This window comes from Triticum aestivum, chromosome 5B, assembly GCF_018294505.1.
Source record: "Triticum aestivum cultivar Chinese Spring chromosome 5B, IWGSC CS RefSeq v2.1, whole genome shotgun sequence".
In the NCBI taxonomy this organism is placed as follows: Eukaryota; Viridiplantae; Streptophyta; class Magnoliopsida; order Poales; family Poaceae; genus Triticum; species Triticum aestivum.
The window spans coordinates 618,962,013-618,967,993 of NC_057807.1; positions in this window are offsets into that span (position 1 = coordinate 618,962,013).

A 5,981-nucleotide genomic window follows, 5' to 3' on the forward strand; every position below is an offset into this window, starting at 1 on the left:
CTGTTATGCTGCCGAAATTTTGCCAGAAGTTCTAATGCCTTTGCATTATGATTGTGCTTTCAGATGGCCACTCGCGACCTCAATCAAGTGGTTCGCCTGACTCGATGCCTAGATGTACCCGGCCATACTGCTAAGTTGGTCAGTGTAATGACTGAGGCTGGATACCGCTGGTATCCTGAGTACACGGTCGAAGAGCAATTCCGGGACTTCAATCAAAGCCAGTATCTCTGCACTGTCAGGATATTTCTATCTTATCCTGGATCCACCGAGCCTCTTCACTGCTCCTATGGACTCGGGGTTACTATTGAGATGGCTGTGCAGGACGCCGCCTACTCTATGATGACCATTATGCGAGTCAGATCTGGTTTATTTCGGGACTCTGATTTCCGGTATATGCCAGGATCACTTCCGGGAGCACAAGGGTATCTCCAGGCTATCTATGCTGACCCCACTCAGGAGGATTCACGGACTCGCACCACTGCTGGGATGCTCGAGGATAAGGACCGTGAAAATCGGGCCTTGAGGTTAGAGCTCTTCAATACCCGTGCTGACCACTGGGCCACTTTGCCTCGGTTCGCACCGGCGGTGCAAGCGGGATATTCGGATATGCGCGATCTCTATCATGTGAGATCTGCTCTGCCGGACGTGATGGTTTGGCGTGATGTAGGAGGCATCACCCCACCTCGCGGTCCCCGCAGGCCACCGTCTGTTGGTCCAAGGCCTCATCCTAGCCCCTATGGTCCACAAGCTCCGCGAGACCGTCTGTTTCCGGATGATCATGTTGAACTTCCAGGCTATGGAGGCGACTTCTACGAGGACTACTATGGATCGGTCTGAGTTAGTGGTAGTATCACTAGTTCGCACTAGCTGTGTCTTCTATCGTCCCGCGTGACTCGTGGGATATGACCTAGTTTGTACTCTTCCCGGAGGTGTAGAAAAATAATGTATAGGAGCTTGGGATGCCTCCGATGAGATGTAATCCTCTTTCCACCGTATTAGTACTTTGTTTGGTCTTGTACCAAACCCTGTATGGTGTGTATGACGATGGAATAAAGAAGCAGTTTCTGTATTTTACCATGTCATACGGATGATCATCTTGCATTCCGAGTTATTCCTTACATTTTGTATCCTATGTTGGAATTTTATCGTCCCGACTAAATCATTGTCTTGTTTACCTAGGATGGTCAACACGCGCGCTAACCCTGCTTCTCAAGAGCAGGCCGAAGGTAGTGAAGTCACGGATGCAAATCTGCCTCATCCTCCTTCACTAGCCGAGGTTATGATGGAAGTTGAGAGAAACAAGCGGGAGACCAACCGTTTGTTGGAGCGTATTGAACAGAATACAGCACACCATCAGAGGACTAACGTGGTGTCACTCAGTGATTTTATCAAATTGCATCCACCCACGTTCCACCACTCCGTCGAGCCTCTCGACGCTGATGACTGGCTTCGCAGTATCTCTCACAAACTGCGTTCCGCGCTGGTAGCGGAGGCTGACAAGGTCACCTTTGCTGCATATCATCTTGAAGGCCCCGCCAGTCTATGGTGGGAGAATTATGGAGCTATGCGCCCAGCGGGCCATGTCACTACTTGGGCTGAGTTCAGCGAGGCTTTCCGTGAACATCACATTCCGGAGGGTCTCATGGACCGTAAACGTGAAGAATTTTGCAGTTTCACCCAAGGCCGACTTTCTGTGGATGCCTATAGCAGGGAGTTTGGTAATCTCGCCCGATATGCAACTGAGGAAGTGTCTACTGACGCCAAGAAGCAAGCAAGGTTCCGTAAGGGCCTTAGTCCTGAGCTTCGCCGCGACCTCTGTCTGCATGAGTGCACATCTTTTCAGAAACTTGTCAACAAAGCCATCAGTGCTGAAACTGGCCAGACTGACTATGACGCAACACGCAAGCATGGCCGTGACATGGGTTCCTCATCCGGTGCTGGTCCTCAGAAGCGCCGCGTGTGGGTGCCCAACACCGCCCTGCCACCCAGGTTCACACCGAGGCCATCCTTCCAGGCGCCTCGCCCCGTTCAACAGTCTGCTCCAGCCAAGCCCTATGGGGGTCCAATCAATAATGCTCCTCCACGTACCAGTTCCGTGACTTGTTTCAAGTGTGGGGAATCTGGTCACTATATGCGTGAGTGTCCCCAGACCAACCCCAACCAGTCTGCTAAAGCTGTTGGCCGTGGCAAGCCGACAGGAAAAATATTCCACGCCAAGCCGGTCACCGCTTCACGTGGCCATGTCAACTGTATCTCTGCCGAAGAAGCTCAAGAGGATCCCAACGTCGTTCTCGGTACGCTTCTTGTTAATTGCCACCCGGCATCTGTTCTTTTCGATACAGGAGCCTCTCATTCTTTTATATCTGAAAATTATGCTCGTTTGCATAACGTTGCATTCTGTGACTTGCCATCCACTATGGAAATCTCTACCCCTGGGTCTAGATGGCAGACCTCTAGGGTAAGTTATGGAAATGAAATCCAAGTCGACAGACTTGTTTTCCTTGCGTCTTTGATAGCCCTTAAATCTTCAGATATTAATATCATTCTGGGTATGGACTGGATGTCAGCTCATCATGCCCAAATTGATTGCTTCTCTAGGACTGTTCAACTCACCCATCCTTCGGGGAAGATAGTCAATGTCTTGACCCGAATAGCCAAGCGACAATTATATTCTCTTAACGCCAGCCCTTTGCCAGACCTTGAGGACGTGCCGGTAGTCCGTGACTTCCCGGATGTCTTCCCAGAGGAATTGCCAGGTGTTCCACCTGACAGGGATGTTGAGTTCGTAATAGACCTCATCCCAGGAACCGTTCCGATTGCTAGAAGACCTTATAAGATGGCACCACTAGAACTAGCCGAGCTTAAGAAACAACTCGATGAGTCCTTGAAAAAGGGTTTCATCCGACCTAGCTCATCTCCGTGGGCTTGCCCCGTCCTATTCGTCAAGAAGAAGGATGGTACGGACCGGATGGTTGTAGATTACCGACCTGTCAATTTGGTCACAATCAAGAACAAATATCCACTTCCCAGGATCAACGACCTGTATGATCAGCTCGCTGGATCCTCAGTCTTCTCCAAGATGGATTTGAGGTTGGGCTACCATCAAATAAAAATCAGAAACGGGGACATTCCTAAAACGGCCTTTGTTACTCGTTATGGCCAATACGAGTACACCGTCATGTCCTTCGGTTTAACCAACGCTCCAGCCACCTTTTTGCGGTTAATGAACTCAATCTTCATGGAGTATTTGGATAAATTCGTCGTAGTTTATCTCGATGATATACTCATCTACTCCAAGAACGAGGAAGAACATGCCGAACATCTAAGGCTAGTGTTGAAGAAACTTCGAGAGCATCGCCTTTATGCCAAATTTTCTAAATGTGAATTCTGGTTGCCAGAAGTGACCTATCTGGGTCATGTAATATCTGGTAAAGGTATTGCTGTTAACCCTGAGCGAGTTCAAGCCGTCCTTAATTGGACTCCACCTGAATCGATCAAGCAAGTTCGGAGTTTTCTGGGCTTAGCGAGCTATTGTCGTCGCTTTGTCGAGAACTTCTCCAAGGTTGCTAAACCTCTAACCGAACTCCTCAAGAAAGATAAAAAGTTCGAATGGACTCCACAATGTGAGCACAGCTTTCAGGAACTGAAAAGACGCCTGACCTCTGCTCCAGTGCTGGTACCGCCAGACTTCTCCAAGGACTTTGTTATCTACTGCGACGCCTCGCGACAAGGACTAGGTTGCATTCTCATGCAAGATCGACACGTAATTGCTTACGCTTCACGGCAATTGCACCCACATGAGGAGAATTATCCTACTCATGATCTAGAGCTTGCAGCCGTAGTCTATGCACTTAAGACCTGGCGACATTACCTCCTCGGTAATCGTTGCGAAATATTCACTGATCACCAAAGTCTGAAGTACATTTTCACCCAACCGGATTTGAATCTCAGGCAGAGACGTTGGGTTGAATTGATCACAGACTTCGACTTAGGAATAACCTACACCCCAGGGAAAGCCAACGTCATGGCTGATGCGCTAAGTCGTAAATCTTATTGTAACAACCTGATGTTACAACAAAGTCAACCGCTTCTCCATGAGGAATTTCGGAAGCTTAACCTTCACATTGTACCTCAAGGTTTTCTTTCCACCTTGGTGGCAAAACCTACCCTTACGGATCAAATTATCAAAGCACAGAAGGTAGACCCGGGAATCTCCCGCATCAAGAGGAACATTCAGAAAGGAATTGCGAATTGTTTCTCCATTAATGATCAAGGAGTCGTATACTTCGGGAATCGACTAGTGGTTCCCAAAGTGCGCAACCTAAGGCGATTAATCCTTAAGGAAGCTCATGAATCTCCTCTCACCATTCATCCCGGTAGCACTAAAATGTATCAGGACCTACGCCAGAGGTTCTGGTGGACTAGGATGAAGAGAGAAATTGCTCAGTATATTGCAAATTGCGACGTCTGTCGTCGTGTAAAAGCAGAGCATCAACGGCCTGCTGGCACCCTTCAACCCTTAGCTATTCCTGAATGGAAATGGGATAAAATTAGTATGGATTTCATTACCGGTTTTCCCAGGACCAAGAGAGGGAATAATGCTATTTTCGTCGTGGTCGATCGTCTTTCCAAAGTAGCCCATTTCTTACCTGTTCGTGAGAGTATAACCGCTAGTCAGCTGGCAGATTTGTACATCTCCCGAATAGTGTCTCTCCATGGTGTTCCTTTGGAAATTAACTCGGATCGAGGAAGTCTTTTCACCTCTCGATTTTGGGAAAGCTTCCAAAATGCTATGGGAACCCGTCTCTCTTTTAGCACCGCTTTCCACCCTCAGTCAAGTGGTCAAGTGGAACGCGTCAATCAGATTCTAGAAGACATGCTTCGAGCCTCTGTTATCTCATTCGGAATGGACTGGGAGAAGTGCCTTCCATTTGCCGAATTCGCTTATAACAACAGCTATCAATCTAGCTTGGGTAAAGCCCCTTTTGAAGTTCTCTATGGACGACGATGTCGAACACCCCTTAACTGGTCAGAGACCGGGGAAAGACAATTCTTTGGCCCGGATATGATTCAGGAAGCAGAAGAACAAGTTCGTATCGTTCGTGAAAAGTTGAAAACAGCCCAATCCCGTCAAAAGAGTCAATATGACCGAAAGCATAAGGCTATGACTTTCGAGGTTGACGAGAAGGCTTATCTTCGGGTCACCCCTCTGAAGGGAACCCATCGTTTTGGTATCAAAGGCAAATTGGCTCCTCGTTACATTGGACCTTTTCGCATTCTCGCCAAACGAGGAGAAGTTGCCTACCAGCTGGAACTACCTCCGCATCTCTCCAGAGTCCACGATGTCTTCCACGTTCTCAACTCAGGCGTTGCTTCTCGGATCCTATCCGTGAAGTGGACCACGAAACGCTTGATCTCCAAGATAATCTTACATATCGAGAGTACCCCATTCGTATCCCCGATCAGGCTGAACGTACCACCCGACGCCAGAATATCAAGTTTCTCAAAGTTCAATGGTCGCACCATTCTGAAGATGAAGCAACCTGGGAAAGGGAGGATCGTCTTCGACTTGAATATCCCGCCTTCTTCCCGGAGGAACCCAAATCTCGGGACGAGATTCTTTTGAGTGGGGGTGAGTTGTCACACCCTAGCTAGTCATGCATTAGAGTGTTGCATCATGTTTACTCTTTCATCAGAAACTTGAAATGGGGATGACAGAACCCCCAGTCCCCTCTGAAAACAACTAGGGTTACTAAAATAATTTTTCAATGAACCTGAAATGCCCTTCTAAAATGCCCATCATTTTTGTCTTGGTTCAGAACCTCTGCCAAAAGTGGTGCACATTTTCCTAGGCCATCCTAGGGTTTTTGAATTAAATCATAAATATTTGAATTTGGGCATTTAAAATAATATAAAATATTTAAATGCTCAAATATCTCCAAACTAAAATGTTTCATGTTGGAAATAATCCAACTATGGGC